Source organism: Protopterus annectens, chromosome 5.part1, assembly GCF_019279795.1.
Source record: "Protopterus annectens isolate FY-2018-M chromosome 5.part1, PAN1.0, whole genome shotgun sequence".
Taxonomy (NCBI): domain Eukaryota; kingdom Metazoa; phylum Chordata; order Ceratodontiformes; family Protopteridae; genus Protopterus; species Protopterus annectens.
This window is the reverse complement of record NC_056736.1, coordinates 637,928,180-637,953,396: the sequence shown is the minus strand read 5'-3', so window position 1 is coordinate 637,953,396 and position 25,217 is coordinate 637,928,180. Positions and strand designations below refer to the sequence as shown.

Below are 25,217 nucleotides of genomic sequence, written 5' to 3'. Positions count from 1 at the left end.
GAAGAAAATAATAAAGCCATTGGGGGAATTGGCCTTTTTAAAGGGGGCGCGGGAAGTAAGTCCTATCTACTGTGCCAGAAACCAGGATCAGCCAGTCGTCCAGGTAAGGATAGATTTGAATGCCTTGAAGCCTGAAGTAAGCTATCACTGGAGCCAGAACCTTTGTGAATACTCTGGGCGCAGTAGATAAGCCAAAGGGCAATGCAGAGAACTGATAATGAAAATCTCCAGTTCGAAACCGCTGATACTTTCTGCAACTTAGCCTTATAGGCGCATGAAGGTAAGCTTCCTTGAGATCCAAAGTTACCATCCAGTGATCCTTGCCCAGCAGAGGTAACAGTTGCTGTAACGTCAACATCTTGAACTTGGGAATGTCCAGATAAGTGTTGAGGATAGATAAATCCAAAATTGGTCTCCACGTGTTCCCCTTCTTTGGTACTAGGAACAGGCGAGAATAAAACCAAGCCCCTTTCTAATACAGGGACTGGCTGAATGGCCCCTATCTGGAGTAACTGAGAAACTTGCTTGTGAGCCTCTTTTCTTTGTGGAGGAGGAACATCTGGCATGCCTTTGAAAGGGGCATTGTGTGGAAATAAAATCTGTAACCGTGATGAATGATATCCAGCACCCATCTGTCTTGAGTGATTAAATCCCAATTTTCTTTGAAAAGAGACAATCTTCCTCCCAAAGGAGCTGCCAGACGAGAGTCCACTGGCAGCTGAAAAGGCAGGTCATTGGTTCTACTTACGAAAGGACTGACCCCTGCCCTCACCAGAAGTCTGAGCAGGTGAACTGTCTGATCTAGGCCTAAATGAACCTTGAGCCCTGCCCCTACCACGTCTAGACCTACCCCTAGACTGGGAACCATAAGCAGGATATGTCCACCCCTTAGCAGACCAATTTCTACTAAACTTCGGAGGCTGCACCTGCAAAAAATCTTTAACAGTCTGCATAGACTTAGCTTTGTCCTCCATTTTCTTTAAAACTGCTTCCACAGGCGGTCCAAACAACACATCAGACTGTAAAGGAGCATCCAAAATCCTAGTCTTAACATGCTCAGCTAAATTCTGATCCTTCAACCAGGCATGTCTGCGAAGAACAGAACTAGTAGCAGCCACCCTCGAGGAGGCCTGAACAGCATCAAAACCACACTGCAAAGAATGCTTACCCACTTGTTCAGACACATGAACCAAATCCAGCAATTCTTTACACTCAATACCTTCCGCCAAAGCATCCACTTTAGATTTCAATTGTGAAAGGAGATAATTCTGATATTTCAGCATATGAAACTGACAATTCAACCCTCATGGCTAGAGTGGAAGAAGTGTATACTTTCTTACCCCACCTATCCAAAGCCCTTGCCTCTTTATCAGAGGGTACAGGATTTTTAACCACAGAAGCTTTAACACCTTTAGGCCCCTGAGAAACAGTTTCTGGGTCCGCCCTGGGACTCTTAAACAAATACTTATGAGCTTGGGCACCCTATAATACCTATCAGGCTTAACAGGAGCAGGAGGCAAGGAGTCAGGGTTCAGAGAAGCCTCTGCAAAACATCCTCCACCACATTCAACACAGGAGGAATAGCTAAGGGCCTATGCTGAGGCAAAACAAGAATTCCCTAAGCCTTTTCTGGAGTCAGAGTAATCTTGGCCTTCCCATTTAAAGTGCTCCCTCATGGAGTGAAGAGTCTCTGAAAATGAAAAATCCTCAGGAGGAGAAGCTGAAGGAGTGGAATCATCCACATCAGAATCAGAATAAGTAGGAAACTCTTGCAAGTCTTCCACAGAAGACTCTGAAGCCTGTGAACACTGTTCAAAACTATCAAACTCCTGTTCCACCCTAGGCCTCTTATCAGGTGGGGGCATAGAACCTCTAATCAGAGTAATCAAATCTTCTGCCATTTTAAGCATATGTTTCTTAGGCACAGAGCCCGAAATGCTAGGAGAAGCCCCCACAGAAGCTGAACTTGGCCTACCTCTAAAAGAAGCTTTGGCAACAGATGGAGGCCCTAACTACCTTGGGAAGAGAGGGAAGAACAGTTACCTGAGAAGCCCCCTCAGCCTGGCCTACCTCCTGAGAGGGCACATCCTGTAACAGTAAAGTATCTGCCTGAGACTCCATAGAAACACCTGGCAAAACCACTGGCTCCCCTGAGCCTTCTAAAGGACCGACGTCGGTACTGCGGTTCCTCACCCCTAGGCTTCACTGTTTTGTCCTTGCGCTTCTTGGATGAAGCAGGCCGGAGCATCGACGGCATATTGTAATTACAACGCTTCCCAAACACTAACCTAGCACAATCAAGCCTCCTCTTAATAGTGCGCTTGTTAAATCTAGCACAAGAGCGGCAACCAACAACGTCGTGCTCAGGCCCTAAACAAGGTATACACAATGTATGATAATCCCTATGCGGTATCTGCTTCCCACAAGAAATACAGTTATTCACTTTTTCTGACATCCGGTTAAATACTGAGGCAAGAAAACCAAAATGTTCCCAACGGGTTACTTAGCCAACTCTGTTTCGGTCTGAAACTCCGGTTTCGGAAAATCTCAGAACGCCAACCTGCACTCGCAAAATTGCTTCTGCATCGGACCATGCGGCAAAAAAGACTGAGGAAATGACGTCGGTCATGCGCATTAGTACCCTGACGTACTGACGTCAGTCTAAGGCGCCATGACCGACGTCAGCCTTATACTCTGGTATTCGGGCCGACTGGGACGCGGACTATACCCAATAGTCAGGACTGCAGCAAGGGAAGACGAAGAACATCTAAATTGTGCACTGTTCTATTAAATGCATTACAATATTAAGGCTGCTAGGGAGGCTACTATCTCTAATTCACTTCCCACAGTTTCAAACATTATTTTCACTGAATTGCTTGCCATTGTACCTATAAATTTTGTATTTCCCTCAGCAAAGAATGCTCAGAACTCTGAAAGTTAATTGCTTGCCCATGAGGACAGCTTGTCTCCATGTAAAAGTAATCAGCAATGGAAAAAATACAGCTTACAGTTTTGCAGATACATGAAGGAATCTATAAATTTTACTCAGAATATACAGATCTGTTCAATGCTACAGACTTGTCTCCAACTGAGAGCATTTGCTAATGGGAAAAAAAAAACAGTATCTTTGCAGATGTAACATACTTAGTACTCTTCATGGTTTTCATCATTTGGTCTTATTTTTCAAGCCCAGTTGCTTATAAAAAACTGTTTATGGCTTAAGCCAAGGACACCTAGACAGCCACCCTTGTAAATAGAAGAAAAATTACCTTAGTTATACATATAATATAATCAGTACTACACTCCACCCCTCACCCCAGCAGCCCATTTCTTCTTTCTTTCTTAAGTTCACCCCCACCCAATTTGTGACAGCATTGTGAGTCTGTGTCATGTTTCCTTGCCACCATTCTTTCCGGAGAATGGTAAATGCCTAATTTCTTTTTTATTCCTTCTTACTTCAGAATAAGAATGGTCCCGCCTTGTTTGTTCAGATACCAGACCACTGACATGTTGTCTGCCTGTATTGCAATTGTCCCTAGTGGAAGAGAGTCCTGAAAGTATTGTAATGCTAGTAATGCTCTCATCTCCAGGACAGTGATATGCAGATGTGATTCTTGATCTGTCCATGTGCCTTGGGCAGTCTTTTCCTGAAAAAGCCCCCCCCCAAATCAGGCTATCAGGGAAGCATCCGTGGTCACAGTGGCAACTGGAGGGGGAAGCAGGAAAGGACATCCTATTGTGACATGAAAAGACGTCAACCACCACTGAAGATCCTTCTTGCAGGAATTTATCAGGATCATGTGACTCATTGGAAGTTCTTGGTACGACCATTGTGTGAGTAGAAGCCATTGAAGGATTCTCATATGCATTCTTGCTAACGGGATTGCTAGAATAGCTGCCGCCATCAATCCTAGAGCTTTCAATACCTCTGCTGCTGGTGCTCTGTTCTTTGATATTAGGGACATGATGTGTTGGCGAAGAATAGAGATTCTTTCTGGCGGAAGGTGGAGAGTGGTGGTTGACGTGTCTAGTTCTGTTCCTATAAAAACGATATGCTGCGGTGGCAACAAGGCAGATTTTTCGAAGTTGACTGTAATGCCTAGCTGATCGCAGAGTGTCAGAGAAGCCTCTCTTGCTTGAAGAAGTTGATGCCTGGTGGTGGAGGTAAGAAGCCAGTCGTCTAGATACAGAAACACCTGGAATCCTAGACGCCTCAGGTGAGCCGTGACTACTGCCATGTACTTGGTGAACACTCTGGGAGCTGTAGTGAGACCAAAGGGCAGAGCTCGGAATTGATAATGATTGACTCCCAGCTGGAAATGCAGGTGATCTCTGGATGGTTTGGCCATCTTTATATGGTAGTACGCATCCTTGAGATTGATTGAGCACATCCAATTGTCCTTCCCCAAGAACGGGAGTATGGACTGTAGCGTGACTATTCGGAAAGTACAGTTTTGTACCTACCATAAATGTAGATGTTCGAAGATCCACATTGCTGCAGTCCTTACACTTGGGTAGTCCGCTGTCCTCGGTCGGCCCGAATATCAAAGTATAAGGCTGACGTCGGTCAAGGCGCATTTGACTGACATCAGGACGTCAGGGTACAAATGCGCATGACCGACGTCATATCCTCAGTCTTTTCTTGCCCCAGATGTCAGAAGACCCTAAAAATAAAGGTCAAAAACCAAAAGACAGCAAACCAACCCCCAACCTTCCTAGCACCAAACATATGTACAATATATACACTAAGCAATATACACCCAATTGACCACCCAACCCACACAACCGCCTCCAACAACAGAGGGGAAGGAGGGAGGGTAAATTGGACTGCAGCAATGTGGATCTTCGAACATCTACATTTATGGTAGGTACAAAACTGTACTATGTTCTTCATCTCACATTGCTGCAGTCCTTACACTTGGGTAGAATCCCAAAGCAGAGGAAAGGGAGGATGGCCAAATTATAAGGAAGCAGGAGCTGCCAAAATGCCCTGCAAAACAGCAGTGGCAAAACCAGCCCTGGATTTAGAGTAAAGTGGTAGGTGATAATGCCTGGAAAAGGTATGCACTGAACTCCAAGTAGCTGCCTCCAAAATATCCTTAGTTGCCACCCCTCTTAAAAAAGCTGTTGAAGTGGCAGTAGCCCTGGTGGAATGAGGCCTAATCCCAGCTGGAACTTCCTTGCCATGATAGGAATAACAGAAAGCAATGCAAAACCCAATCCACTTAGAAATAGTTTGTTTTGACACAGGCTTGCCCTGAGAACTCAAAGCAAAAGAAACAAATAAAGTACAGTTTTGTACCTACCATAAATGTAGATGTTCGAGGATCCCATTGCTGCAGTCCTTACTATTGGGTATAGTCCGCATCCAGTCGGCCCGAATACCAGAGTATAAGGCTGACGTCGGTCAGGGCACATTAGACTGACGTCAGTACGTCAGGGTACTAATGCGCATGACCGACGCCATATCCTCAGTCTTTTCTTGCCCCAGATGTCAGAAGACCCTAAAAAGACAAGGCCCAAAATACCTGCACCAAAAATATGTACAATATACACAAGAATATATACAAAAATACAAGCATGAAACCTCACCTACACAACCACCCCTAAACACAGAGGGGAAACAGGGAGGGTAAATTGGACTGCAGCAATGGGATCCTCGAACATCTACATTTATGGTAGGTACAAAACTGTACTATGTTCTTCGTTCCCCATTGCTGCAGTCCTTACTATTGGGTAGAATCCCAAAGCAGAGGTAAGGGAGGCTGGCAAATCATAAAGAAGCAGGAGCTGACAACATGCCTTGCAAAACAGCTGTGGCAAAACCAGCCCTAGACTTAGAGTAGATGGGAAGGTGATAATGCTTAGAGAAAGTATGCACTGAACTCCAAGTAGCTGCTTCCAAAATATCCTTAGTTGCCACCCCTTAGAAATGCTGTTGAAGTGGCAGTAGCCCTAGTGGAATGAGGCCTAATCCCAGCTGGAATCTCCTTGCCATGATGGGAATAACAAAATGCAATGCAAAAGCCAATCCACCTAGAAATAGTTTGTTTTGACACAGGCTTGCCCTGTGAACTCAAAGCAAAAGAAACAAACAACTGCTGAGACTGCCTGAAATCCTTAGTCCTGCTTAAATAATAACGCAATTGCCTGTGTACATCTAAAGTGTGCAAAATCTTTTCCCCTTTATTTTGGGGGTCTGCATAAAAGTAGGCAAATGAATAGTTTGGTTTAAAGCCACACTAGAAACCACCTTAGGCATAAAGGAAGGATTAGTACGTAATGATACCCTATCCTTATGGAAAATCAAAAATGGCTCTACTGCCATAAGGGCCTGCAACTCAGACACCCTTCTTGCAGAAGTAATAGCCAACAGAAAAGCAGTCTTCCATGACAAGTATTTCAATTCAGCAGTAGCCGAGGCTCAAAAGGTTGTAGAGTAAGTTTTTCCAACACAAAATTGAGATCCCAAGCAGGAGTAGCAGGTGTACGGTCGAGTCTTATATTCTTTGCCCCTCTAAGAAACTGCTTGAACAAAGGATGTGAAAACAATGGTGGGTCACAATCATAGTGAGCTGAAATTGCTGCAGCATGAATCTTAATGGAAGAGAAGGACAAACCTTTGTCCAATAACTCAGTAAGATATTGAAGAGCCACACTCAAATTAGGCTGAGAAACCTGCAAATTCTTTGCTGTACTCCAAAATAAAAATCTCTTCCATTTTTCTGCGTACACTTTCCTTGTACTAGGTCTTCTAGCTTCCATAATCACATTTAAAACTTGTTGAGGAAGTTGGGACCTGCTGTGTTTCAACACAGAATATGCCAGGCTGTTAGATGAAGAGAATGAAGCTTGACATTGAGCAGATGACCATCCTTCTGGGATAACAGATGAGGAATCAGAGGTAAAGGCCATGGAGGCTTCCTTACCAGACTCCGTAGTAGTGGGTACCAGTGTTGCCGAGGCCAATCTGGAGCTATCAAAATCATCCTTGGCCTGTCTTGTCTGACCTTTAATAGTACCTTTGGAAGAAGAGGCAGAGGAGGAAAGGCATACACATGAAGGTTTTTCCAACTGAAAGACAGAGCATCCACTTTCCAAGCTGTGTGATGAAACCCCTTTGTGCAATACTGTGGCAGCTGGTGGTTTAGTGGAGAAGCGAACAGATCTATGTCTGGAGTTCCCCATGACACTGTCAATTTTGAAATACATGAAGATCCAGTTTCCACTCGTGGGGATCCATGATTTGCCTGCTTAACACATCTGCTAAGGAGTTCTGTGCTCGGCAGAAACCTTGCCTGAAGAGTTAGTTGTAAGCTTAGCAGTCTCCCATAAAATCATTGCTTGCCTGCATAGAGGATAAGAATGTGTTCCCCTTGCTTGTTGATGTACCACATGACAGTTGTGTTGTCTGTTAGAATCAACACCTGCCCTGGAAGAAGTAACTCCTTGAAAGCCATTAATGCAAACTGGACTGCTAACATCTCCTTCATGTTGATATGTAGATGCTGTAGTCTGGCAGGCCACTTGTCTTGTATCCACTTTCCATTTAGATGAGCTCCCCAAGCAATGTCCGAGGCATCTGTCGTTAGAATCTGACTCGCCTCTGGCCGGGTCACAGAGAGTCCCTTGTTTAGGTGACATTCCTGGGCCCACCACAAAAATTCTTTTTGAAGGCAAGGTATGATTTGAATGACAGTGTCCAAATCCTGGCAGTGCTGTGTCCATACATTTTTGAGATACCATTGTAGCTTCCTCATATGCAGTTTGGCATTGGGAAGCACCAGAATACAAGATGCCATGAACCCTAATGCTTGAAGGACTGTCCTTGCAGTCAGCACGGACTGATGAGATAGTTGATGGAAGTAAAGTGATAGACTCTTTTGTTTGTCCGGGGTTAAAAAGGCCATCTGGGCTGCTGTATTCAGTCTCACACCCAGAAAGCACATGTCTTGAGAGGGTACTAGACTGGACTTTATTTCGTTCACAGAATACCCTAGGCATCTTAGCACTGCTATAACATATTCCAGATGCTGTAGAAGGTCTTCCTTTTCTTGAGCCAGAATCAGGCAGTCGTCCAAGTAAGGATAGATTTGAATTCCTTGAAGCCTGAAGTAAGCTATCACTGGAGCCAGAACCTTTGTGAATACTCTGGGCAGTAGATAAGCCAAAGGGCAATGCAGAGAACTGATAATGAGAATTTCCAGCTCGAAACCGCAGATACTTCCTGCAACTTAGTCTTATAGGCACATGAAGGTAAGCTTCCTTGAGATCTAAAGTTACCATCCAGTGATCTTTGCCCAGCAGAGGTAAAAGCTGTTGTAACGTCAACATCTTGAACTTGGGAATGTCCAGAAAAGTGTTGAGGAGAGATAAATCCAAAATTGGTCTCCACGTGTTCCCCTTTTTGGTACTAGGAACAGGCGAGAATAAAATCCTAGGCCCCTTTCTGATACAGGGACTGGCTGAATGGCCCCCATCTGGAGTAACTGAGAAACTTGCTTGTGAGCCTCTTTTCTTTGTGGAGGAGGAACGTCTGGCATGCCTTTGAAAGGGGGCATTGTGTGGAAATAAAATCTGTAACTGTGGTGAATGATATCCAACACCCATTTGTCTTGAGTAATCAAATCCCAATTTTCTTTGAAAAGAGACAGTCTTCCTCCCAAAGGAGCTGCCAGATGAGAATCTACTGGTAGCTGAAAAGACAGGTCATTGAGTCTGTTTACGAAAGGACTGACCCCTGCCCTCACCAGAAGTCTGAGCAGGGGAACTCCCTGTTCTAGGCCTGAAAGAACCTTGAGCCCTGCCCCTACCACGTCTAGACCTACCCCTAGACTGGGAATCATAAGCAGGATATGTCCACCCCTTAGCAGGCCAATTTCTACTAAACTTCGGTGGTTGCACCTGCAAAAAATCTTTAACAGTTTGCATAGATTTAGCTTTGTCCTCCATTTTCTTTAAAACTGCTTCCACAGGCGATCCAAACAACACATCAGACTGTAAAGGAGCATCCAAAATCCTTGTCTTAACATGCTCAGCTAAATTCTGATCCTTCAACCAGGCATGCCTGCGAAGAACAGAACTAGTAGCAGCCACCCTCGAGGAGGCCTGTACAGCATCAAAACCACATTGCAAAGAATGCTTACCCACTTGTTCAGACACATGAACCAAATCCAGCAACTCTTTACACTCAATACCTTCCGCCAAAGCATCCACCTTAGATTTCAATTGGGAAAGGAGATAATTCTGATATTTTAGCATGTGAAATTGACAATTCAACGCTCTCATGGCTAGAGTGGAAGAAGTATACACTTTCTTTCCCCACCTATCCAAAGCCCTGGCCTCTTTATCAGTGGGAACAGGATTTTTAACCACAGAAGCCTTAACACCTTTAGGCCCTTGAGAAATAGTTTCTGGGTCCGCCCTAGGACTCTTAAACAAATACTTATGAGCTTCGGGCACCCTATAATACCTATCAGGCTTAACAGGAGCAGGAGGCAAAGAGTCAGGGTTCAGGGAGGCCTCTGCAAAAACATCTTCCACCACATTCAACACAGGAGGAATAGCTAAGGGCCTATGCTGGGGTAAAAACAAGAATTCCCTAAGCCTTTTCCTGAATCAGAGTAATCCTGGCCTTCCCATTTAAAGTGCTCCCTCATGGAATGCAGAGTCTCTGAAAATGAGAAATCCTCAGGAGGAGAAGCTGTAGGAGTGGAATCGTCCACATCAGAATCAGAATAAGTAGGATACTCCTGCAAGTCTTCCGCAGAAGACTCTGAAGCCTCTGAACACTGTTCAAAACTATCAAACTCCGGTTCCACCCTAGGCCTCTTATCAGGCGGGGGCATAGAACCTCTAATCATAGTAATCAAATCTTCTGCCATTTTAAGCATATGTTTCTTAGGTACAGAACCCGAAATGCTAGGAGAAGCCCCCACTGAAGCTGAACTAGGCCTACCTCTCAAAGAAGTTTTGGCAACAGAAGGAGAGGCTCTAACTACCTTGGGAAGAGAGGGAAGAACAGATACCTGGGAGGCCCCCTCAGCTTGGCCTACCTCCTGAGAAGGCACATCCTGTAACAGTAAAGTTTCTGCCTGAGACTCCATGGAAACTCCTGGCAAAACCTCTGGCTCCACTGAACCTTCTAAAGAACCGACGTCCGGGACTGCCGGTTCATCAACCCTAGGCTTCGCTGTTTTGTCCTTGCGCTTCTTGGACGAAGCGGGCGTCGGAGCATCCGACGGCATTTTATAATTGCAACGCTTCCCAAACACTAACCTGGCACAGTCTAACCTCCTCTTAATAGTGCGTTTGTTAAACCTAGCACAAGAGCGGCAACCAACAACGCCGTGCTCAGGCCCTAAACAAGGTATACACAAGGTATGGTAATCCCTATGAGGTATCTGTTTCCCACAAGAAATACAGTTATTCACTTTTTCTGACATCCGGTTAAATACTGAGGCAAGAAAAACCAAAATGTTCCCAACGGGTACTTAGCCAACTCTGTTTCGGTCTGAAACTCCGGTTTCGGAAATATTTCAGAACGCCAACCTGCACTCGCAAAACTGCTTCTGCATCGGACCATGCGGCAAAAAAGACTGAGGATATGGCGTCGGTCATGCGCATTAGTACCCTGACGTACTGACGTCAGTCTAATGTGCCCTGACCGACGTCAGCCTTATACTCTGGTATTCGGGCCGACTGGATGCGGACTATACCCAATAGTAAGGACTGCAGCAATGGGGAACGAAGAACATCTGCTGAGACTGCCTGAACCCTTTAGTTCTGTCCAAACAATAACGCAACTGCCTGTGTACATCTAAAGTGTGCAAAATCTTTTCCCCATTATTTTGGGGATTTGCATAAAAGGTAGGCAAATGAATAGCTTGGTTTAAAGCCACACTAGAAACCACTTTAGGCATAAAGGAAGGATTAGTCCGTAAAGATACCCTATCCTTATGGAAAATCAAGAAAGGCTCAACTGCCATAAGGGCCTGCAACTCAGAAACCCTTCTTGCAGAGGTAATAGCCAACAAAAAAGCAGTCTTCCACGATAAAAACTTTAATTCAGCAGTAGCTGCAGGCTCAAAAGGTTGTAGAGTGAGTTTCTCCAACACAAAATTGAGATCCCAAGCAGGAGTAGGAGCTTTTCGTGGGGGTCTTATATTCTTTGCCCCTCTAAGAAATTGCTTGAACAAAGGATGAGAAAACAATGGTGGGTCACAAACATAGTGAGCCGAAATTGCTGCAGCATGAACCTTAATAGAAGAGAAGGACAAACCCTTGTCCAGTAACTCAGTAAGATATTGAAGAGCCACACTTAAATTAGGCTCAGAAACATCAAAATCTTTTGCTGCACTCCAAAATAAAAATCTCTTCCATTTTTCTGCGTACACTTTCCTTGTACTAGGCCTTCTAGCTTCCAAAATAACATTCAAAACTTGTTGTGGAAGTGGAGGCCCACTATGGTTCAAAACAGAATATGCCAGGCTGTTAGGTGCAGAGAGTGAAGCTTGACATTGAGCAGATGACTGTCCTCCTGAGACAACAGGTGTGGAATCGTGAGGCAAAGGCCATGGAGGCTTCCGTACCAGGCTCCTCAGTAATGGGTACCAATGCTGTCGAGGCCAATCTGGAGCTATTAAAATCATCCTTGGCTTGTCTTGTCTGGCTTTTAGTAGTACCTTTGGGAGGAGAGGCAGAGGCGGAAAGGCATACACATGAAGATTGCTCCAATTGAAAGAAAGAGCATCCACTCTCCAAGCTGTTGGATGAAACCTTTTGTGCAAAACTTTGGCAGCTGGTGGTTTAGTGGGGAAGCGAACAGATCTATGTCTGGAGTTCCCCATGACACTGTCAATTTCTGAAATACATGAGGATCCAATTTCCACTCGTGGGGATCCATTATTTGTCTGCTCAACACATCTGCTAAGGAGTTCTGTGCTCCCGGCAGAAACCTTGCCTGAAGATTTAGCTGTAAAGTGAGAGCAGTCTCCCACAAACTCATCGCTTGCCTGCATAGAGGATAAGAATGTGTTCACTTGCTTGTTGATGTACCACATGACAGTTGTGTTGTCTGTTAGAATCAACACCTGCCCTGGAAGAAGTAAATCCTTGAAGGCTATTAATGCAAACTGGACTGCTAACATCTCTTTCAAGTTGATATGTAGATGTTGTAGTCTGGCAGGCCACTTGTCTTGTATCCACTTTCCATTCAGATGAGCTCCCCAAGCTTTGTCTGAGGCATCTGTCGTTAGAATCTGACTTGCCTCTGGCCGGGTCACAGAGAGTCCCTTGTTTAGGTGACATTCCTGAGCCCACCACAAAAATTCCTTTTGAATGCAAGGTATTATTGGAATGACAGTGTCCAAATCCTGGCAGTGCTGTGTCCATACATTTTGAGATACCACTGTAGCTTCCTCATATGCAGTTTGGCATTGGGAAGCACCAGAATACAAGATGCCATGAACCCTAAGGCTTGAAGGACTGTCCTTGCAGTCAGCCGGACTGATGAGACAACTGATGAAAGTAAAGGGAAAGATTCTTTTGTTTGTCCGGGGTCAAAAGGCCATCTGGGATGCTGTATTCAGTCTCACACCCAGAAAGCACATGTCTTGAGAGGGTACTAGACTGGACTTTATTTCGTTCACAGAATACCCCAGGCATCTTAGCACTGCTATCACATAATCCAAATGATGAAGAAGCTCGTCCCTTCCTTGAGCCAGAATTAGGCAATCGTCCAGATAAGGATAAATCTGTATTCCTTTTAACCTGAGGAAAGCTATCACTGGAGCCAGGACCTTCGTGAACACTCTGGGCGCAGTAGATAAGCCAAAGGGCAATGCAGAGAACTGATAATGAGAAGTCCCAGCTCGAAAACGCAGATACTTCCTGCAACTCAGTCTGATAGGAACATGAAGATAAGCCTCCTTGAGATCTAAAGTTACCATCCAATGATCTTTGCCCAGCAGAGGTAAAAGCTGCTGTAGCGTCAACAATTTGAACTTGGGAATGTCCAGATAAGTGTTGAGGATAGATAAGTCCAAAATTGGTCTCCACGTGTTCCCTTTCTTTGGTACGAGGAACAGGCGAGAATAAAATCCTAGGCCCACTTCTGGCATAGGAACCGGCTGAATGGCCCCTAGTTGGAGTAACAGAGAAATTTGCTTGTGAGCCTCTATTCTCTGTGTAGGAGGAACGTCTGGCATGCCTTTGAAAGGAGGTAAGGTATGGAAATAAAACCTGTAACCGTGGTGTATGATATCCAATACCCATCTGTCGTGGGAATTAAACTCCAATTTTCTTTGAAAAGTGCCAACCTTCCTCCCAAAGGGGCTGCCAGACGAGAAGACTCTGGCAGCTGAAAAGGTAGGTCATTGGGTCTGTTTACGAAAGGAATGACCCCTGCCCTCACCTGAAGACTGTGCAGGAGAACTCCCTGTATGAGGCCTGAAAGAACCCTGAGCTCTGCCCCTACCACGTCTAGATCTACCCCTAGACTGGGAATCATAAGAAGGATACATCCACCCCTTAGTAGGCCAATTTCTACTAAACTTTGGAGGCTGAACCTGCAAAAAATCTTTAACAGTCTGCATAGACTTAGCCTTGTCTTCCATTTTCTTTAAAACTGTCTCAACAGGAGAACCAAACAACACATCAGATTGTAAAGGAGCATCTAAAATCCTCGTTTTAACATGGTCAGACAAATTCTGATCCCTCAGCCAGGCGTGCCTGCGAAGAACTGACCCAGTGGCAGCCACCCTAGACGAGGCCTGTACAGCATCAAAACCACATTGCAAAGAATGCTTACCCACCTGTTCAGAAACATGTACTAAATCTTGCAATTTTTTACAATCAATACCTTCCGCCAGAGCATCAACCTTAGACTTCAATTGTGAAAGGAGATAGTTTTGGTATTTTAACATGTGAAACTGGCAATTCAAAGCCCTCATAGCTAGAGTGGAAGAAGTATAAACTTTCTTTCCCCATCTGTCCAAAGCTTTGGCCTCTTTGTCTGAAGGAACCGGATTCTTGACAACAGAAGCCTTAACACCTTTAGGGCCCTGACTAACAGTTTCTGGGTCTGCCCTAGGACTCTTAAAAAGATACTTATGAGCTTCAGGCACCCTGTAATATCTATCAGGTTTAACAGGAGCAGGACGCAAAGAATCAGGATTAAGTGAAGCCTCTGCAAAAACATCTTCCACCACATCTAAAACAGGAGGTATAGCCAAAGGCCTATGCTGGGGCAAAACAAAAATTCCTAAGCCTTTTCCTGGAATCAGAGAAGTCCTGGCCTTCCCACTTAAAATGCTCCCTCATAGAATGAAGAGTTTCTGAAAAAGAAAAATCCTCAGGAGGAGAAGCAGAAGGAGTAGAATCATCCACATCAGAGTCAGAATAAGGAGAATACTCCTGCAAGTCTTCAGCCGAAGACTCTGAAACATCCGAAGCCTGCTCAAAACTCCCCGGCTCAGGCTCCACCCTAGATCTCTTATCAGGAGGGGGCAAAGAACCCTTAATCAAAGTAATCAAATCTTCTGCCATTTTAAGCATATGCTTCTTGGGCACAGTACCTGAAGAACTAGGGGTGACACCAACTGAAGCTAAACCTGGCCTGCCCCTGGGAGAAGCCTTGGCAACAGAAGGAGAGGGCCTAACCACCTTAGGAAGGGAGGGGAGTAAAGTAACCTGAGAAGCCCCTTCAGCCTGACCTGCCTCCTGAGAGGCCACATCCTGCAATAACAAAGTCTCTCCCTGGGAACCAAAGAAATCTCCGGTGGAACCACCGCTCCACCGACACCTCTAAAGAACCGGGCGTCCGGTACAGACGGTTCTTCCAGCCTAGGCTTAACTGCTTTGTCCTTGCGCTTCTTCGAAGAGCGGCCGGCAGCATCCGGCGGCATTTTATATTGCACCGCTTCCCAAAGACTAACCTGGCACAATCCAACCTTCTTTATAGTGCGTTTATTAAATCTAGCACAAGAGCGACAGCCAACAACGCCGTGCTCAGGCCCTAAACAAGGAATACACAAAGTATGATAATCTCTATGCGGTATCTGTTTCCCACAAGAAATGCAATTATTCACTTTTCTGACATCCGGTAAACCACTGAGGCAAGAAAAACTAAAATATTCCCAACGGGTACTTAGCCAACTTTGACTCGGTCTGAAACTTCAAAACGAAAATCTCAGAACGCCAACCGCACTTGCAATGCTGCTTCTGCATCGACCATGCGGACCACAAAAGACTGAGGATATGGCCGGTCATGCGCATTTGTACCCTGACGTCCTGATGTCAGTCAAATGCGCCTTGACCGACGTCAGCCTTATACTTTGATATTCGGGCCGACCGAGGACAGCGGACTACCCAAGTGTAAGGACTGCAGCAATGTGAGATGAAGAACATCTTCTCTTTTCTCACAAATTGGTTGAGTCTGCTGAGATCCAAAATGGGTCTCCAGTCCCCTGTTTCTTTGGAACCAAAAAGAACCTTGAGTAAGTTCCGAATCCTGTCTGGATGACTCTTTTTTCTAGCAATCGGCGTACCTCTTTTGCTGCTTGTCCCATGTGACTGGGTGGAACGTCCGGGATTTTTTTGACGGGAAGAGGCTGGGTGGAGAACGGTATGAAATACCCTCTGGAAATGATACTTTGTACCCAACTGTTGTTTGTTTTATTTAGCCAGGCTTTGGGTTACAAAGATAACCGACCCCCGACTGCCTCCAGAGTAGGACAGCTGGGCATCCCTTCAGGAGTGCTGGTAGGACTGACCAGAGAAGTGATCTCTGTCACCCTGGTGTTGCGGACCCCCTCTGCCGCAAGGGCAGCTTCTTCCATTGAAACCCCCTCCTCTGCCTCTGGAGGGGGGCTCTCCACGTGTGTCTTGAAAGGCTCCTTGGGCTTTCTGGAACCGCATCTTTCCTCTCCTCTGACCTTTGGGAAAGGGTCGAGTGGGGGTGGAAAAATGGACTCCGACGGCAGACAGAGTCTTTCCTTCTTGCTCACACCTGGTCAAAGTCTCCTTCACCTTTGGCCCAAACAAAGATGAGCCGTCAAATGGGGTATTAGTAAAAGAAGACTTGAAGGGTTCCGCAAAGGAACAGAGTCGCATCCAGGCATGCCTACGGAGAGTGATTCCTGTACCTGCAGCTCTACTCGAACCATCAGCTGCGTATGATACAAGACACATGGACAAGTTGACTATCGAATTGAGGGTAGAGAGCTGAGTGGCAATCTTATCGGATACACTCAAAGCTACAGCACCCTGAAGAGTATCTCCCAACTCCTTAAGGAGATCTCTCTGCAGTCTGGTAAAATGTGTCAAGTAGTTCAGTGATCTGAATGAGAAAGTCACTGAACTGAACATGCGTTTCCCATATCTATCCATGATCCTAGATTCTCTGTTAGGAGGATGGATAGATGAGGAAGTCTCAGACATTTCTTTTTTGGTGGCTGCCGCCACCACCATGGCATCAACAGGGACTCCCTTGGTCAAAAAGGACTTATCCACAGGGACTGAAATAAACTTATTAGGCCTCCTAGGAACAGGTTCCATAGATTCTGGAGACTCCCACGCCCTACGAGAGACCAGATCCATAAGCTCATCGTAGGACGGAGATACCCAAGAGGTGGAAGGTTGAGAACCAAATGCCTTCAGGAGAATAGACTCGTCCTCAGTAGGGCTCTTGGACTGCCAATCACCCCTCTGCCTAAGGATTTCAAGAATCTCCGCAAAGGAGATGTCTTCAGAGGGGGATTTGGGGGACCCTTCTGATTCATCCAGGTCAGTGTCTGATGTGATAGACTCCTCGGGGGAGTCCAAATGCCTCCTCTTGCATAATCTCTTCCTGGGAACCTCTTCAGGGGGAACTTCTGGAGAGCTCTCAGAAGAGCAGGGAGCGCCCTGTGGGGCTACCTGAGACTCTGGGTCTCTACGCTTGGGATGACCGGAGGAAACAGAAACAGACACATGCACTTTAGGGGAAGAAGAGGTCAGACCTTGAGATGAAGAAGTTTTGGGAGACAACACTCGCTTTATGGCATCGAATGCACCTCGGCTCAGATGAGAAGAAGTCGATGGCTCCGATGGAGCCGCAATCTCCTCCCGCACCGAAGCCGTGGACTACGAGCACGAGGTAGGAGCCGAGCTCACCTGAGCCGAGGCCCCGAGAGAAAGAGCCGGCACTGACAATTCGGTGCGGCCATCCTCCCCGAACCCGACCGGAGAGTGTCGGTTCCTAGAGTCCCCAGTCGGCGCCGAGAACGTCCAAGCAGATGGAGCCGAAGACACTGGAGCAAGTGTCGGCTCCAAGGGATCCACAATCATCAGGTCAGCCTCCTCCGGCTCCGAAGGTCTGATATGGCTTGAAGGAGGAGCAGACAATTCAATGGTAGTGGTCTTCAGCTCCGACGGTTGTGTCTGAGCCGACAGCAATTTAACTACTCCTGGTGCCTTTAAGAGTTTTCTGAACCAGGCGGTCCATATCCAGATCAGATAGGCTGACAGAGGACCTGGAACAGTGGACAGATGGAGCCGACTGGAGCAATATGGAAGGAGGATTTTCGGCAACCGGTTCCAAAGCCGTGTCCCCCGGTTCCGAAAACAGCAGACTGTCGGCTCCAAAGGCAGTGGAGCCGAAGTCACCACACTCTCTGACCTCTTTTCTTTTTTGGATCTAGAATCAGTGGAAGACTTAGAAGATTTAGATGACTTACTGGCTCCATCCTGGTCAGACAATGCCTCAGAAAAGGGGGTGTTTAATGATACCCCTATCAATCAATTTCCTTTTCCTTTCAGCTAACAGTCTTGTGGAAAAGGAATGACATATGCTGCAAGACTCTTGCTGATGTACCTCACCCAAGCAGTAAACACACTGCACATGGGCATCTGTGACTGACATTTTCTGTCCACAGTCTGGGCATTTTTTAAACCCAGACTTTGGATGTTTGTCCTTATCTTCAGACATTACACAACTCAAGCACACTGTTAACTATGAGCTGTTTTGAACTAAATAACACACAAATACACACACAGCCCAAAAGGGCCACTGACAACTAAAAAATTACAAACAGTAATAAGAGATCCAAAACAATAGTCCCAAAAGGGATCACTGACTAATCACAAATCCTAAGGCCAAAAGGCCGAAGGCAAGATAGATAATACTGAGGGAAGGGGTATAAACACAGAAAAACTACTATCTACTAGTTAGTATATCTGCTACTAAGAACAGAACAAGGGTATATAAAAATGTTTGTCTTTCGGCTTTTCCCGGTTAGGGGTCGCCACAGCAGAACTCCGGTCCACTAATGATTATCAGTTGTTATTTTTTTATGGTGTCGAGTTGCCAGCCCGACGCCCAACCTTCAACGAAGGCACGCCCATTCAACGGGTTTAGGCACCTAGGCAGCGAGACATGTCCCTGTGGTACATTTGACTCGAGACACATGGCTGAAGTGACAGTCGGCTGCAGAGAAATATGGCTGTTTGCAAATTCCCTGTGGGCAAAAAGAAGAATGTGCTGCTATGCCCACAACTTCAATAACCAAATGCACAGGGGGAAAACAATGTCCATGGTCCCCAAGGGAACACGAGACAGCAGGCAATATGGCAGGCCTCAGCAGCAGGCTGGCCGGAGGGCATGTAAGTGGCAGTAAAAAGGCTGTGCACAATGGGCAGTGCCTTTATAATTGGTGTGTGTGGGCCACTACCCATTTCACAGTGTCTCAGGAACATTACATAAAATGCATACTGGAGCATAAATGTGACTACAGTAACCTGCAGGATTTCGTCCATGCTGTAGCACATTTCTACATGTTGTAGTTACATAAATATGTACTGTTCACTGAGCACAACCCTCATTACTTCTTCTGCCTCAATGCATTTGGTTATTAAAGCTGTGAGCATGGCAGTGTGTGTTTCTCTTTGCCCACAGGGAATTTGCAAACAGTCATATTTCTCTGCAACTGAATGTCACTTCAGCCATGTGTCCCCAGCCAAATGTACCACAGGGAAATGTCTCGCTGCCTAGGTGCCTGAACCCCCATTCAATGCATGTCTTTCGAACGCCCACTCGACCACGGGGAGGACATGCAGACTCCACAGAGAAGGCACTCCCAAACCCAAGCCAAGAATATAAATTAAAAAATATATAACTTGCTGATAGTTGAAAAACTCCCAATAAAGTCTCGAGCCAAGCTGGAAACCAAGAGATCTATGCCACGGCAAACTAGATCTGAGGTAATTCCAGCAGTGCATTATGGGATAAGGGGTGGGGTCTCGAGCTCCTGGAGAACTTTGAGCTTGCTAGTCGGCCATGTCAGAGCCGAGGATCGGCTCTGAACCCATCAGTGATGAATGAACGGCGGGATTGAATAACTTCACATCGTTAGTTAACAAACAAATTTCTGAGACACATCACTTGCCATGTAACTGAAGTAAAATACACTGATCACTGCTAAGTTTTACATACATAGCAGTCCAGCTCATGAACTGATACTTACCTCACTTGTTCTATTTCACAATGCTCCTCAGAAACCCTACAAAAAGCAGAGAATGATACTTTCAGAAAGTTCATAATGAATGAAGATCTAGTTATTTTCCAAAATTAAAATACTTCCTGAACAAGAAAAACTCCATCATTTAGAAGAGATATCTCACACTCTATTCCTATCTCTCCAAGCAGCCTTATTTATTTACTCACTTACTGTTTTGCTCATCTGGAAAAGTATAAGCTGCCATTTATAGACACTGTCATGGCACTGCACAAGCATAACAACAGTAATTTAACACCATTCTAACTATGCTTCACAGCCACCCAGTACAGATACAGCCACCACAGCTCAGACCAAGGACAGCTTATCAAAACTCCTCCTCAGCAAACCTGATAACAAAGCTCTGTGGTTTCCATTTTACTTCAGTGCAGAGTTGAAAGTGATAAGAAAGACGAACACAAGCTGTTATGTGAGCAAATACAGAAATGAAAACCTCCCAAACAGCCTTGCACTAAAAATAACTTGTCATTCACATTATATCGCACAAATATTCGAGGACTTCTATAGAAATAATACAAATACGTTAAACATTTTAGGACAGACATTTTTTAATCTTTTCCTGAAAATTTTCTACTATTACCTATTACACCACTGCTATCCTCTCAGACCCAGAAGGCACTCACTAAAATAGGAAAAACTGACTGTCGATATCAGAACTCTTGCAATTACACAAAGATTTAGCCTAAAAGAACTAAAATAACATCATATGTAAAAGTCGCTGCAAATTTGTTTACAGAATTACTTAACAAAATAACATCAATCAGTTCATAAGGAAGATGAGACCACAGAAAGGGGAACTATACCTGTCGAGGCCAGAAAGGGGCAATGAAGATGACTGAGTTCTTAAGTCAGCTTACTTTCGGCAGAAATCTGTGAATCAAGGGAAGAGGAGGGATAAGCACAAACAAGACTGGAGAGCTAAATGTGGACTAGAGCATCTTTCGGTGACCCCCTCCCCCCAATGGGGATAAGAGAAAAGTTCCTGCTGAACATGTTGTTGTGGGGGATGCAAAGAAGATGCAGCAAAGTTGGCCCCAATGATGGAAAATCCTTTCTGTCACAGACAGATTGAGAGACTACTCAAAGAATCAGAATGGATGTCCGCTAACATGTTTGTTTTCCCTGGTACCTGCGTTACAACTACAAAGTGGTCTGAGGAGATTGCCCATTCCCACACTCTCATAGCCTCTCTGCACAGAGGATAAAATCAAGTTCCTCCTTGTTTGTTGATGCACCAGATCACAGACATGTTGTCGGTCTGAATCGTAACAATCCCTAGAGGAAGAGCATTTTGTAAGGCCTGCAACTCTATTAGGACTGCTCTCATCTCTAGTACACTGATGTGCAGATATGTTTCTTGAGGGTACCACGTGCCCTGGACCTTCCTTCGCAGGAAATGCCACCCAACCCCACCCCAGTTGGGAGGCATCCATAGTCACAGTGGCTGTTGGGGGGCGGTAGAATAAAAGGTCATCCTAGCTGAATGTCAACTGACTGGAACCACCAGCTGATGTGATGTTTGCAAACAAGAGTAAGTTTGACTGGAAAAGATACTGGTTGTTGAACAATAGACCACTGAACAGCTAGAGTCCACTGATGGACATGCATAAAGAATCGTGCTATAGAAAGTAACACAATGGCTTCTGCCACGGATCCTAGTGCTTGAAGAACAGATCTGGCTAGGGGTAGATGGATGGGGGAATAAGCAAATGGACCTGATTCCTGCGGGTGTATTTACGATGAAGTGGTAGTGATGCTATCTGTGTTGCTGTACTCAGATGTGTACCAATAAACTCCAGGCTCTGGACTGGTTTAAGTTTGATTTGGCATCATTTTTTGTTATTCCCAGTAACTGACAAATCTGGAGCAAATAGTCCCTGGACTGTTTGAGAAGGTGCTTGAAGGAAGCAGTAAGGACCCAGTAGTCAAGATAAGGAAACACTCAGAATTCTTTGAATCTCAGATGAGCAGCCACCACTGCCATGCATTTGGTACAGACCCCGGAGGCTGTGGTGAGTCCAAAAGGCAAGGCTCTGAACTGGTAATGACTGGCTCCCAGCCAAAAGTGTACATCCAATCATCCTTGCAAAGAAATGGCAGAATGGACTGAACCGTGACCATTCGGAACGTCAACTTCTTTACATACTGGTTTAAATGCTGAGATCCCAGACTAGTCCGAGGTCCCCACCTTTTTGGGCACTAAAAAGAAGCATAAGTTCTGAATCCTATTTGGTCTGGTGGGACCTCTTGGATCACTCTTTTGTCTAGCAGCTTTTCAATTTCTTGTGCTGCCACTTTCCTCTGACTGGGTAGAATGTAGAGACATTTCTTCCTTTTCTGAAAAGGAAGTTGGAAAATTGAAATGGAATAACCTATGGATATGATTTTTAGCACCCAGGAGTCTTCTGTTATGTTCTCCCCAGGAATCTGAGTGCAGAGATAATCGTCCCTCGACTGTCTCCAGAGTTGGACATACAAGCAGCACTTCATGAGCACTGGAAGGGTCTGTCTGGAAAAGAATCATAGAAACCCTGGATTTCTGGGCCTTCTCTGCCTTTAGGGCGACATCTCCCATTGGAACTTCCTACTCTGCCTCTGGAGGAGTTGTCCCCACACGGATCTTAGAAAGGTCCCTGAGATTTTCAGAACCATATTTTATTACAAGCACTCTGATTCCTGGAGATGTTTCGTTGAGGGGTAGAAAACTTAATTCCCATTGCAGACAGTCTTTCCTTACTGTTTATTGTTGGTAAGCATTTCTTTTACTGATGGCCCAAATAAGGACGTGCCATTGAAGGGTGTGTTGATGAAGGATATTTTAAAGGGCTCTACAAAGTTGCATAGCCGCATCATCTAGGCATGTCTCCTTAGGTTAATGCCTGAACCAACTGCTTGTGAGGTACCTTCAGCTGTATGTGAAATTAACCTTGTTGAAGTGTTTGAAATAGACAATAAGAGTGGACAGTTGACAGGACGCTCTTCTGAAATCCTCTACAGACATGGACTCCGAGAGAGTATTTGAAAGCTCCTCGGTCAAAACTCTCTGAAGCCTCATGAAGTGTGCCAGGTAATTAAAAGAGACCTCCGGGCAAAGACCGCAGAGGGCAAAACTTGTTTTCCAACTCTATCCAGCTCCCCTAGACTCTCGGTTTGGCAGATGGACAGAAGAGCTCTGTTCTGCTAGCTTTTTCTTAGTGGCTGCTGTCAACACCACAGCGTCTACCAGGACTCTTTTGCTCCATTTAGGTCTGTCTTTGTGAGGGGCTAAAAATGTATCAGGTCTCTCTGGAATAGATTCAATGGTATCCAGCTCCATCCAAGCCCGTCAGGAAACTAAATCAATGAGTTCATCCACTGGGGGGGGGACCCAGGACATAGATGGGCCAGAACCAAAAGCTTCTAAAAATACAGATTCTACTGGAGAGGGATTTTTGGAAGACCAACCACCTTTCTGTCTAAGAATCTGTAATATATCTCCAAAGGAGATATCATTCAGTGGTGACCTGGGGGACCCTTCTCCTTCATCAAAATCTGTATCCTCTGTGAGGTACTCTGGTGGGGAATCTAGATGCCTCCTCTTAGACACTGTCTTCTGATGGATCTCCTCTGTGGGATGTTCAGGACAGGTATCTGAAGAGAGGGGGAGTTACTCTACAGGAGTTGCTTTGAAACTCGTTAGAACTGGCTGTCCCTGTGTTAAGTAGGCTGATTGATTCAGAACTCGAAACTGACTAGGGAATTGGGGCTAGATCCAAAGAACAAGAAGGCGGTTCTCTAGAGAGAGGAGAAAGTCCTTTCCAAGATCCTGAAGGAAGACAGACCTGGAGACTGAGTGACCAGCTGAGTCGGAGCCAAAGCACCCCACACAGGCAGATCATGACTGCTCTCGGATCCATGCCTTAAGGATGGAACTGGACCTGAACTGTCCAGGGTCAAGGCTCCAAGGAGCAGGGACAGATCCAACAACATCAGAGTTGATCCCAGCACTACAGATTTGACACAAACACTTCAGCTCTGCGACCTGTTCTGATCCAAACGTATCAGAGTGGAATTGGTTAGGGATACTGTCAGAATCAAAGAAGAGATCTTCTTCGATCTGACTCCAGACCCCTCGGGGTTTTTGGATCCTGGGACTCTGAAACAGCTGAACGGATCATAGAAGGAGACAGAACAGTGTGGGACATCATTAGAAGGCTCACAGTTCCAACAGGGGACAAAGCCACTATGACCCCCATCTGGATCTGAGCTCTGAGAAATTTTCCTACTATCCTATCTACATCTGCTTAAAAACCTTCTAGTGGAAACTGGAGGATGTAGTGGATTGTGGCCTTGAGTGTTTCTTAGGGGTGTCTAAGAATGGAGAATGCAGAATAGGAGAAATTGTTTTAATCACACACTCTGGCATGTGACTTCTTTGAGGTGCTAGGCTTCGAATCCTAGGATCTGGGATCCAAGGAAAACACTGCTGGACTGGCCAATATGATTATCGGATCTGAAGATTCTGAATCAGCAGATTTCAGATCCAAAGATCGGATCTTTGGATCCGACAATGTCGAATCTGAGATATTTCGACTTTTAACAGGTGGCTCAAACGAAGTCCTAGGGGACTTGGGCAGGGAGCGTTTTCTGTGCTTCAGTGCAGCAGACTTAGTAACTTTAGTACGGGTTTGGCCGCAGAAGATGGAGTCGAAGTAGCAGGTAGAAGGCCTTTTAGAATCAATTTGTTGCATTTGTCAACCAAAGCCCCTGGATTAAAGGTAGAACAGATAGTGCAGTTAGTATGTCTGGTTATTCTGTTTATCTGACATGGCAGTTAGTACAAAGCAGTGCAATAATAAAACAATAAAGCAGTACAGTAAAACAGTACAAAACTAACACACTGGAAGAAAAGGGACATTTTTTTTTACAGGAAAGAAAAAAAGAGGAATTACCAACAATGGTAATTCAAATAGAATACCCTGACTGAAGGGTACAAACAATACCAACTATGGTATGAAAGAAATACTATCCAGGATAGTAGAAAGGCAACACTTGTGAAAAACTATGAGGGAGGACAGAGACTGAAATGAATAATCAAAAGAACCTGTTTTAGAGAAAAAATAAAGAATTGACACAATAAACCACTAAATTTTACTCAAGAGAGGAACCTGCGTCTGAGCACAATGGAGGCAATCGAGATCTGAGGTAATGGGGATGGACTAAGGCACTGTGGGTAGAGGGAAGAGCTTGAGAGTTGGATCCAAAGTCTGGAGTATGCAGTCAAACTCATGTGTTGAAGAAGAATGAAAAGGACAACATCAGATATACTTGTTTATGGTTTACTGACAGAGCAGAATACCTGAAACATAAGGAAAGTGGGATGAAAGAATGACTTTCAGAGAACACCCCATAGTTCCATAGTACCAGAAAAAAAAACTAACATGTTGAACCACTGTAATGTGACTGAGCCATATTTAGCAAGGTTTACACACCTTACATTAAAAAATAAAGCATGCTGCCTAAATTCAAAGGCTTCTGAAATAATGTATGAAGAAGGGCAACTGAGGGTAAACTATCACAGCCATGACAACAGGTGAGCCTCGTACTGTACAACAACAGAATAACAAAGGTGCCAGAAATGCAGTAAACAAGATATTCAGTCCAGCAAATGGTCATGCAACTAGG

The 25,217-nt window shown here is 45.2% G+C and overlaps 1 protein-coding gene across 8 annotated transcripts in view; it reads right to left on the bottom strand.

Annotated features, from left to right (window-relative positions):
- SLC7A1 (solute carrier family 7 member 1) overlaps positions 1–25,217 on the bottom strand; it is a 1,877,700-nt gene that overhangs the window by 1,377,295 nt on the left and 475,188 nt on the right. For 7 of the 8 annotated variants that reach the window (XM_044073257.1, XM_044073255.1, XM_044073259.1 and 4 more), the window contains one exon: positions 19,503–19,538. The exons of the other annotated variant lie outside the window; for it this stretch is intronic. The gene's annotated coding sequence lies outside the window, so the exon portion shown is untranslated. The remainder of the gene's footprint in view (positions 1–19,502; positions 19,539–25,217) is intronic. 8 annotated transcript variants of the gene reach the window in all.